A 12,532-nucleotide genomic window follows, 5' to 3' on the forward strand; every position below is an offset into this window, starting at 1 on the left:
GAAGCCTAGCTTTTCTGCAATGTGAAGATATACAATGAGACTTTTCATAGAAAGCTCATTGGTTTTATGTTGGAATGAGTTTTAAAATCTCTCTAGGATTCAAGCAATTTTTTATTATTATTTATAAATGTAGTAAATTGGAATAACTCATCTAGCTTAATCCCCTCAGAGATGATCTCATGTGCTATCAGATTGAACTCATTGATCTATTAAATTATCGATTTATCATCTACCATTTGGTATTTAAAATACCTACTAACTGTGTATTTTTGCACACATCTTCCATCTTATATTTCTTTTATAAAGATGTCCATATTTCAATGGAAGTTGTAAAATCGCAGAATACATCATAGAGTTGATTCTCAAAGCACTGAGGATGTAATTCTTACAGAGAGAGCCATCTTCATCCCATTTCTAGTGGACAATAGTTAACTCTAGTTTATTCAATTTGTGGGGCTTTTCTGATTGATAAAGCAAGCCACACAAAGAGTTGTGTGGTAAAAAAAACATCTTCTACCTCTACCATTTGTAATGTTGTCCATTGAAGGTACTAGATAAATCAGCTATCGGTTGAAGAATTTCCCACAAGAGACATCATATCTCAAAACTGTTAAAATTATAAGAAACAAATGCAGGAAATAATTGAATAGAAAATGATTTGAAACTCCACACCTAATCGGATGATGATTATGGAGACAAGTTGTCATTGGGACGAGGTGCAGACATGTAACACCTCGAACTTTTCAATACCTGAGTATTGAAAGCTCTCGAGCGTTAACACAAAATTTAACTTATTATGTATAGGTGTACGATACCAATCCCGTTATCCTAACATTTCATCTATTCTCCAACATGGATATGACAGTTGGGAATAATCTCTATTCACAGATCAGGTCATCCGACCATTGATTTTAAAATAAGACCATCCATCATGTGGTTCGATATATATACAGTCCCTAAATTAAATTGGTGAATAATTCTCTATCCATAATGATTTAGATATAAGTCCTTTTGTAAGAACTATTTAAGGAATGTGCATATAACCATGTAGGACACTAGGTTCCACAAAACCCTTAGATCAACAATAATTACGAAAATGCCATTAACTTATAACCTTACGTTTCCAAATCACATGTTCTCCTGATCCGTTTCATGCGAAATTGTATATCAGGCCTAATTATCATAAATTAATTGTACAGTCAAATTTCAACCCTTAGATCAGTAAGATTAATGACTAAAACAAATATTCACTTGAAATGACCCACCTAAGACTAACATGTGCCTCCTACTCTGATATGAACCCTAAGGTGAGCCAACCAAAGCAAATGAATGGAGTAGATCTCTCAAAATAACTCTACAGGCCCCACATTCAAGTGGGTGTGCATGAGCACGTGTGCGTCCCAACACACTAAACGATCAAACACGGTTTTACTATGTTTGATTCGAAACTCCTCCCGATCTCTCGCACTGTTCGCGGTTAAAACGGACAGCGTCCGTCTAGGCATGTAGTGGCCCATCATCACGACCACGCTAGAGGATCTGAACTGTCCATGGTGTCTGTGGGACGAAACTGACCACCACCTTCCATTCCCAACAGTTTTGAGTTCAAGAGGAACCATCCCCATCGTTCAAACCGGGACCCACTGCCAAGGTAAAGAAACAATCCACACCATCCATCACACGTAAATTCAATTCCATTGGATGGACAGATGGAGTAAATCCTTAGAGATATCATCTTAAGTAGACCCCATCGATCCTCAGAGTGGATAAGAATATCGTCCGCAGGAGCGAATCCGCGGATTCTCACAACTATGAGAAGCACGCCACCAAGAACCGCACAACCCTCAATCTCAGTTGAATAGGAACCGTTCAATCCATGACAGAGAGAATTTTGACCCCAACCAAGGATGCCAAAAAGATTGGATTGGCCTCCACACTCTAGAAGTTGTAATCCTCCCTCTGTACACTTGCGATAGTAAAAACAGACACGATGTAGGAGCTCACTCGACCAAGATTAGGGAGCAAGGACTAATCTGAGATGTTTGTTCCATGGGACCCATGATCTCCTCGAAGGAGGAAAGAAAATCGGGTGTCCGCATGCAACCGAGCAAACTTGTGAAGCCCGTTCGTGTAAGGTTTCCTCTGTGTATAAAATATGCAGGACCGATTGCACAACTATGTTCTGTGTACGCAAAAAGTTCTAGATTGGAGATGCACACAACAGAGAGAGAAAGAGGGAGAAAGAAAAGAGGGGAGAAAGAGAAGAAAAATGAGAGAGAAAAAAAGAAAGAGAAACAGAGGGAGAGACATCTAACGGTTCCCTCCAACACTGAGGGAATAGAGAGAGAGAGAGAGAGAGAGAGAGAGAGAGAGAGAGTGAAGACGGTTAGACACTAAGGAGAGACGCCCAAGAAGCTCCCCCCCTATCAAACTCGGTAGAGACACCTACTCCTCCTTCCCTCTGTCTTCCTTTACTCCCTTCTTTTCTTCCTAAATCTTCCCTTATCTTTCGACAGCCGATGAGGAGAAACTTCACCATGTCGAATTAGAATCGACAAGGTGAAATGACAAACTTATAATCTCGCTAAGATTCCAACAGAATTTACTCCAACCTAACCATTCGAAATTGTGAATTAGGATAAGGTTAAACTGTGCAAAGTACCACTTGATATTTAACCTGGTGGTAGGCAAAAAGACTTACAAAGGTGAGGGTTTTCGTTTAAGTTTACATTAATTTAAATTGGTATAATTCATTTGTCTTTTATATGCTTTCATGTTACCATGATTCTCTCCCTGCAATTGTTTAATTTAGTACTAACCATTATTTACCTTTTGAGACTATGGTATGATGTTAATTATAAGTGATCTTCACTATTTTTATGTGGGGCGATGGATACAAGCCTTGCCCTTGCCTTTACTAATTTTGTTGAGTTAGCCCTTGTTACTCTTCTTTTTATTGGGTTAGCCATTACCACTCCCCTCTTTGTTGAGTTGGCCATTGCCACTCTCTTCTTTGTTGAGTCAGCCATTGCTACTCTCCTCCTTATTTTGTTAGCTTTGTGCTGTCTACCTTTAAGGCTTGGGCATGTGTCTTGGATTCCAAAACTCATATGATTCAATGGATTTCCTTCTTTGGTGCAAGTACTATGTTAGGAATCCCACTTCTAGCAATCAAATAAATATTGTGGACGTAATGCGGTTTCGGTAGCGGCCCTAGGTTGACACGTAATTCCATAAATTTTGGGTAGTGATGCACAAATCAATGTAAGTAATTCGCAATTCGTGTTACATCACTTACGGGATTGGATGTCGCAAATAGTCACTCCATGAACTAATCATGTCACGTAATTCATCCAAAGTCATGCGTTGTTGTCATCTTGGAATAAACACGTAAATCCATGTTAAACATGGGACAAGCTGACAAATCTCTGTAGAATGAGATGCGGGGTGAACCGGATAATTCTAAAATCATTTTCCACATTGTGGTGATCGCTAAGTGTGATGAACTACATATACTTTACTAGGCATGCATCTCATGTAAGTTGCTTACGCATATTAATACCGCTCATAGTTGTAGAGTACGGGATGTATCAGAACCCTTGCATTACCTTATGAATATCTTGAATTATTATAAATCTTAAAGGATAATCATCACTATGAGTAGGGTGTTAACCCTCTCCAACCGTATAGATGATGCAGGTATGTACAAATTGAAGACCTAGAGGATCATCTCCCTATGAAAGATTATACTGAAAGAATAAGAAGATAGATTATAATTTACTTTTATATTTCCGCTGCGAACTCGATAATGTAATAAACTCTCATTGAGAGGGCATTTGATAATTTGTTAAATTCTCTTACTTTGATGAAATGATAAATACAGTCGATTTTGTTCTTGTGAATGCTACCTTCATGAATGTGACTGTGTCGACACCCCACCCAGGCTAGCATCTCGAGAAGACTAGAACAGTTCGAAAACCCTGATCATATCCTAAACCAAACCCTAATCCTAGCCTAAAACCCTAACCGTACCCTAAACCAAACCCTAACCATTACCTCAGCCCAAACCCTAAACCCAACCTAACCCTAGCTCGAACCCTAATCCAAAACCCTAAACCATCACCCAAGCTAGAGCGAATGTGAAAATTAGTATAAACCTCAAAAGTACACTTGACCATTTGAGCCCAAAATCCCGAAAGAAGAATTTGAGCCGAACCAGAACACTGAAGAAAGCCCACCGACCAGAGCCCGTACCAAACCCAGCCAGGGCGGTAGTCAGACTACCACGAGCGGTAATCCGACTGCTGCTCCTTATCCGACAGGTGTCCCCTCTAGGCACACAGGTGTTCCCCGTCCCAAAGTCAACTTTTATATAGAATTACCCTTGTAGTTCATCCTATTTACCCTTTTACCTACCCCCAAGAGCCTATAAGAGCATGCCACATGTCATTTCTCTCTCCTTAGCCAATCCCAAGCTGCCATGTCAGCTTTTACCCTTCATAAACCCAGCAATTACCACAATGCCATCCCAAAAGGCTATAAATAGCCCTCTCCTCTTCACAAACAAATAAACAAACAACAACAACAACCCAAGAGAGAGAGAGAGAGGGGGAGAGAAAGGAAGAGAGTGAGGGTGAGAAGGAAGCTCCAAGCCTCCAAGATCAGATTTTTCAGCTACACGTTAGCCTCCTCCCGACCATCTCAACCCTATAGTTTAGCCCGGATTGATCATGGTGTAGTCTGTGTTCTATCCAACTCAAGATCAAGCCAAAGATCATATCAGTTTCTATTCAAGCATTCATTATAACATTTCCACCCTCCTCAACCCCATTCTTCTCTAGATCGCTTGTAAATGTATGCTCTGTGACTTGCCATACATCGGATCATGTCACATCAGAAACTCCTAGTGATCTAGTCCATTTTTCTTTACATTACATAAGCATCATCACATCCGCCTCTAGACACATCCCCGGACATATGCTCTGTGGCTTATTGGAATCCTGGATCTTGCCGCCTCAAAAATCTGCGTTGCCTAGTCCTACTCTGACCATATCATTCATCCCTTGAGATTACTTACCACACCAAAGTAGATACTGTACATTTGTAAGGGTAAAGAGGGTGCCTAACACCTTCCTTCTTTGTAACCGAGGTCCCTTACTTGGAATCCTATATCGCAGACCAGAAGTCAATCTAAGGCAAGAGAATCTTCAGATTTCTTTAAGCCTTACACATTCTGCAGGTTCTAGCCGACTGCAGGATTTTGAGATTAAGTGGCTAGTGGCGACTCCAAACTTACAATCTAGATCACACCCCCACATAGAAGATAAAAAAATCATATTGCCTAAAGCGTGGGCGTTGATCTCCCAGCGTCCATAGAATGACACTCCACTGGGGACTTCCTAGATCACACTAGCTGAGATCCGACTCGAAAGCATGTGGTATTCCAATCTCAAGGGACATTCTTCATATATTGCATTCATAAAATAAACAAAAAATCAATATTTGGCTTACACTTGTTTGGACATAAATCAGAGCCATGACTACTCAATCTCGTGTAACTATGGCTACCCATGAAGAAGAGGTAGAAGCTCGGTCAGCTCCTGAAACATCGGCACTAGCATCGACACCGACACCAATGCTGGTGCCTTCGACAACTCCCATAGACTCGCTAGCTATTGCAACCATGAATGAGGTGACCCAAAATCTCAAAGCACTGCAGGAGCTACTACTTCGCCTGATACTAGCTACCATACCAAACATACAAGTAACACAACTACTACCAAAAAAAGGGGCAAAGGATACAAACTATGTTAAATTTTACTACGGATATAAACCGTAGCTATAATTACTACGGTTTTAATCCGTAGCTAAAGGGTTGATACACTATTAATAATTAACTGTGTTATAAGGGGCTCTATGGGGCCTAAAAAAATATATATTTTCTATCTAAGCCGTCCATATATTTAGAAATATTATTTTAGAGAATGAAATAAAAAATCGGATAGATCGAAGGCTCAAGTGGACCACACGGTAGGAAACATGGAGATTAAATCACATTTGATTCCTATGGTGTGGTCCACTTGCGCCTTCAATATATCTTAAGTTTTGTATCATATGCTAAAATAATTTAATAAAATTAATGGTCAGAATGGATAAACCAAATACATCATGGTGGGCCCCACGAAGCCCCTGTTAGGACCTTCCACGGTCTTTCTCACGAAATGATGCCCAATTTTGGGCGCGCGCTCAAAACAGAGCCGCGCCCAAAACGGCCTCATTCTCTCTCTCTCTCTCTCTCCGTTCATTAATCACCTCTCTCTCTCTCTGTTCCCTAATCCCCTCTCTCTCTCTCCCCCTCTCTTCGTTTCCCAATCCTCTCTCTCCCTCCCAATCTCTGCTCCATCTCTCATTCTCCTCCCTCTCTCTACCATCTCTTCTATCTCTCTCCATTGCAACAGCCGTGAAACTCCTACTCGAAGAAACACACGTCGTGAAGCTCCTCTCAATAGGTTTGATATCTTCTTCTCTTTATGTCTCTTTTTCTGTCTTTTAGATTTGATACATGCTAAATGTAAGATGAAATGGCATGCTATCTATTTGTTGAAATGGCTAGATGAAATGGCATGCTATCTGTTTGATGAAATGGCTAGATCATATAGTTCTTTTCAGAGGTGCTTTGCTGGCTTTAAGCATCTATAGCTTAAAAGTTTGGAGGCAAGGGAAATCCAGCTTACCATTCATCTTGGGGCAATCAGCCCTTATTGCTGCCCTTCTTGCAAAGCACTTTTAGATGTACTCTTTGATAAAGAAAGTCTTTCCTAATGGGTTCTATGTTGTTGTGAGTATTGCAATGCTATGCTTTTATACCTATGTGATGCTTTCTGGAGGAAACCCGCCACCAAAGAAGTCCAAGTTGGCAGCAAGTCCCCCATCGTAGCTTGAACTTCCAAATGTCAGACAAGAAGCCAATCTCTCTGTAGTTCTATCCATAAATTGCAGTTTGACATATTTGTTAATGCTTCTTCTAAATTGGTTGCATTGCTGATTGCTATTGAGTCTAGCTGTGGTTCTAGGTTTGAACTTCGAACAGAGCCCCACTTGCATCATATTTTGATAGTATATACATATAGTAGGGTTCCCATGAGAAAGAAAAATGGTATAATAATACCAGATTGTAACATTATGAAGATGCAGAAAGTGCAAACAGTATGATCTGATAGGCTCTGATGAGCTGAACTTGCATGTAGGGTTGGGCCTTTTCAGCCCTAATTTTGCTCTGAGGTTTACTCGCTGCTTTCCACCAAAACAGCATATTACTCATGGATTTGATTGCCTTAATGAAATTTACTATTTGAGGACTCTTTTCTTAAAAATGGAAAAAAGAAAAAAGACAAATAGAAATTTTTTTCATTTTGGAAAAAAAAAATCCTTGTGCAAAGAATTTCTCTTGATTTTCACATGTTGTTATTGTTGTTTCTACTGTGGCCCATGTGATGATCAAGAAGACAACTGACACTGTAATTTGAGCTGAAGGGAACCTATTGTTGTTAGTGTGTTGACCATGCAGCCTAACTTGTGGCTTAACTTCGAAGGGAGATGAATAGGAAGCAGATTGCATCCTGACCGAGTCACGCATATTGATGAGGAAATGCAAATTTTCTTTGAATTTTCTTAAATTAATTGGTGATGCCATTTAAGTAATTCCATATAGCAATGTGTGTGCTTACTTCTGAACATTAACATGAATCTGTTAGTCCGTTTCAAACTACCCTACATTTTTAATTTTATTTACAGATTTTGGTAGAGCACATCAGCGCAGTTCTTCTAGGATTAAAAGCCCGCAAACAAATTCTGTCAATAGGCCTTGCTGGTTGGGGTGGTCAGCGAGTTGAGTCAGTGAGTTTTAAAAATATGATCATGGTTAGGTTACCTATACTGAGCATAAATGCACAATCTCATGTTTTTTTTTTTTGCTTTATAGTTGTTTAAGGATAACAGACAGTGAAGATGTCATGGTTCTTTAAATATGCATGTGGATTGAGTTTTCTGTATTGCCATTATATTCATGTGTGGGAATGTGAAACTTCTGATTCATAAATGTAAATAGGGTTGGGAATGTGAAATGAACACATTTTAGAATCACTAAAATAAATGCAAATGTGGTTGTCAATGTTCTGTAATTCCTATTACAAACTATAAATACAAATAGGTTGTGATGGTAAAAACTTATCAATGCGCTAATTCATTGACAGACTTTTCCTGCAGGTTATGTGAAGTGGTTTGTATCAATGGCTTTTTTTTTTTCAAATCAATCGTTACTTTCCTTTTATGCACTCATTTTTAAACTGATAGCCATCGATGCAGACCTGTCACCACATGTAGGAGTAGTACTTGGGCTTCATGCACTCATTTGTAGCCTGATTCATCAACTCAATTGTGTAACTGATTGACTTTTCCTTATTGCAAAAGATCCTAGACTTTTGTAACTAATGCACATGCTTGTGAAGTGATGTAGATCGACAGATGGTTGTGAAGTGATTCATTGACTTATTCTGTGAGTGCAGTGACGGGTTGCAGGTTTTTGTGAAGTGATGCACATTAATGGTCTTTTTTTTTTTCCAAATCAATGGTTACTTTTCTTTCTTGCACTCATTTGTTAACTGATTCATGCACTCATGTGAACTGGATTGTATCATGTGATTGCAGCAGATCCTAATCTAATTTGTCAACTGATTCATAGACTAAACTCTAGACAAATCTGTGAACTGGAACTCATTTGTGAACTAAACTTGAACTGGAATGTAGACTGTAGCTTGAACTGAACATTTTGTTGAAGTCCATACCATTGGAATTTCTGTGAACTGAAATGCATTACTAAATTCATTGCTATTGAACTAAATTTTCCCCAAAGAGTCCATTGTTGTGGCGGATAGCCTTGCCCGCTGGGTAGCTCTAACCAGCAAAACAGGTTATTCCAGGCTATCTTGGATCTCCCCCTCTTCTCCCGAGGGGAGCTGGTCCTTGATAGGCCAGGTTTAGGAGCGATTCGATTTTCTTAGCCCTCTCTTTGTTTTCTTTTTGAGATATGATAGGCGGGCCTCTGTCTGGTGGCCCTCCTGAATGTGCAGGCCTTCTACAGCTTTAAGTCTTGGTCCCTTTTATTGGCCTGAGTCTGTTGCACATTTGTAAGAATCTTAGATCATCATTGAAATCCAGATTTTTGAAAAAAAAAAAACTAAATTTTCCTGTGGACTATGGATCAAGCTAAACTCAGTTGCAACTCCAACTGAGAACACGCATTTCTAAACTACAGAACACTGCAAATTCCTATGAACTGAACTTTTGCTATCCAAAATTATGCTTTTGCTATTGTGCAAAAGTTACTCTCTTTCTGTGACTATTGCTATTGTGCAAAAATCGCACTCCTGCGACTTTTAAAAATTCACAGGATGGCATTGATCATGGGCATGGATAATACAAATGTCTTATATTTCTAAAAAAATAGTGATTGATACCATCATGATTTTGTAGTTTCATAATGGGATGCATGTACCGTTAGTAATGGGAGGTGAACAACAAGTGCAACCACTATCATGGTTTCACGATAATGATGGTCAGCATATGATGATGTAGGATGACCCAAATTTGCTGCCTCAAAGGTTAGTGTTCTACTTAATTTTTTTTCTTGATTTTTCTGCTCTAGGGCAGTTGCTTGTCTCTCGACATGCTATTGCTAATAAAATCATTGTCCTGTGCAGACAACATATGGCTTGGACTCATGCATCATGGGAGAAGTTTGCTATATCGTCCCCAGGTGTGGGAAGTGTAAGAATTATTTAAATTGCTCCAATTTTATCTTTGTTAACTATAGCTTGTGTTGTAGGTTGTGGAATGTGAGTTACTGATGGTCCCTGTAAGCGAATTACTATACGAGGGACATGACCCAGTTGAGGTATGTTTCAGTTGACTGCTGAGGTTCAGGCTTCTCTTATTTTTATGGTCCTTCAAGAGCATTTTTATTTATCATTTGGGTATTTAAATGGGCCCTAGGAATGTTGCCAAAGATTCTATCTATTGTGAAGCTCTTCTGTTATTTCTGTTTTGGAAATTCAAATAGTTTCATGTTTGAATTTATTTTCATTCTGTTGCTCAATCGGGCATTGTGTACTTTTTAAAAAATTGGAAACTGGTGAAACTTGTAGTTTTCTAGAGGGAATCTTATATATCTAGCAAGTGAAACAAAAATGAGATCATCAGAAGAGTAAAAACCTCATCAAGAACTCTTGTAAGAAACCATACCACGTGCCTTGCTTTAGGATACATTTGGATGTTAGGTTCTCAAGGGTGATAGGATGTGCGCCGTCAGTCTAAGGTTGAGATATGAAATGCATGTTGACCCAATTTGAGGGAGAAAAGGAAGGAAAACACTAGTCTGCATAATGCAGGCTGTGTTTTCTGCACTGGTCCAAACACCAAGTGCATTAAGGATGTTGGGGAAGCACCACAATACACAATTTGATGGCACTTATATACTATCAGAAGGTTGAATTCAAGTTGAAGTAGATTTTTCAAATAACTACAGAACTATATTATGTGTATTTGTGTGGAAAAAAAGTTTTTATGTATTTATTTATTTTAACTTAAGTAAGGACTATAGTTGAGGGTGTGTTTGCTTGTGAGTTTACTTGGATTTATTATTTGATACTCTTAAGGATTTAAATATTTTATGATATTTTTTTGACAGTGAATGAAGTTGCATTGAAGAAAATTGAATCTGCTCATGAAAAATTCAAGGTTGAGATACATCCCTGTATCCAAAATCTCATTTGTTCGAAGTTGCAATCCCTGTTTTCAGCGTTTTTTTTTTTTTTTTTTTTTTTGTCTTTCTTTCTTTTGAGATGTGTAGAAAGGCATGCTTGTAGTTATTACCAAAAGCAGTGGGCCATCATTGAAAGATTACCCTTGTAGTGAGTCCAATCAAGGTATGGATAATATATGGTTTTAGTTCATGGTAAATGATACCTTTTATTGTGGATCACCCCTAGACCAAAGACCTAGTACCTATTGTTGTAAGTTCGTATTGATTTCACTAATTGTAATAGAAAACAGACTCAAGATCAAGCTGGGGGAGATTGTTACCACAATTCCAACTATTGGTAAGTACAATTTAGAAGACAGATTTAAATTTTATTTATTTATTTTTAAATTTCCTTTAGAAATGCTAATTGCATTAATAGAGGATTGAGTTATCCAAGGGGTATTGACTTTCTACGGGTAGTGTCATCAGTAGATCTTGGTTATTTTTTCACTCAGATGTACTCAAATTTTAGCTCTTTATTTATATGTTTAGATACACAATTTTCTGGTTGTTGCTTCTGTGTTGCAAATTGGCATTCAGCTTTTACATCCAAGTAAATTTCTGTTTTATTGGTGTTATTTATTAATCTATCCTGCTAGTGCAGATAAAACCTTTGGTGAAGCCAACCAAAGACATAATGAAAGTTCGTCGCATTAAATATGCTTGGCATAAGTTTTTTCTTGAGGGTACTCATCTTCCTCTTGGTCCATGATATCCTGGCTTTTTGTCATTTCATTCGTATAATTTTTTTATTTTGTCAATGCAGCTAGGTACAACATTGGTGCAATTATCTTGCTCCAGGCACCTGTAGTCTTGGTATGTCTCATTGTCCTTCAATAATTTAATATATCGAGATTTCTTTCCCATCATCATTTACATTTTTCTTCTTAATCGATACTTGGAAGTTAATATAATCATTTACTCTGTTTTACAATCTTTAAAATCTTTATATGTAAATCTGTGCCCATATGCATTGTTGGAGAAACTAAAAAAATTACTCATTCTCAGATTGCATTGTGGAATATGCATCTATTATTCAAAGAAAGGGCGACATTCTAAGCACTCACACTCTCTCCTTGCTAGCTAAATTGGTGAGTCTTCTTTCCTTCATACTATATGATTCATTGATGAAGTGGCCTGACCATTTGGACAGGCTCATGTTTATATATTATCTCAAAATTGATGAAGTAGATCTGGATGTGCGTCGGAGCTATCCAGATGTTGAGTGGGGGTCCCTGGAAGGTGGGAACTACTGTTATGACCATGACGAAGCTGTCCATTTTCTATAGATAACAATATGGGTGGCCTGGCCATTTGGACAAGCCCATGTTTATATATTATTTCGAAATTGATGAAGCAGATCCGGATGTACGTCGGAGCTATCCGGATGTTGAGTGGGGGTCCCTGGAAGGTGGGAACCGCTGTTATGACCATGATGAAGCTGTCCATTTCCTATGGACAGCATTGGAAGGGCCTAGCCATTTGCGCTGGTGGTCGTGTTTATATCTATATTTGCAGGGACCATACCCTTAACCTAAACCATACCTTAAACCTATAACCTAAACCTATTCTCAATTACCTAAACTTATAACTTATAACCTAAACCTAAACTTAAACCTTAACCTATTCTCAATTTCCTAAACCTATATCTTATAACCTAAACCTAAACCTTAA

The 12,532-nt window shown here is 38.5% G+C and overlaps 1 long non-coding RNA gene across 2 annotated transcripts; it reads left to right on the forward strand.

Annotated features, from left to right (window-relative positions):
* Positions 1-10,938: 10,938 nt before the first annotated feature.
* LOC131229317 (uncharacterized) lies at positions 10,939-12,001 on the forward strand. Of its 2 annotated transcripts, none has more exons than XR_009163256.1 (3): positions 10,939-11,156; positions 11,463-11,544; positions 11,625-12,001. It is a non-coding gene; the product is annotated as an uncharacterized LOC131229317 (long non-coding RNA). The 2 variants fall into 2 exon arrangements; XR_009163255.1 differs by having other exon boundaries at positions 11,629-12,001.
* Positions 12,002-12,532: the final 531 nt, after the last annotated feature.

The sequence above is a fragment of the Magnolia sinica genome, chromosome 16 (assembly GCF_029962835.1).
Source record: "Magnolia sinica isolate HGM2019 chromosome 16, MsV1, whole genome shotgun sequence".
Classification (NCBI taxonomy): domain Eukaryota; kingdom Viridiplantae; phylum Streptophyta; class Magnoliopsida; order Magnoliales; family Magnoliaceae; genus Magnolia; species Magnolia sinica.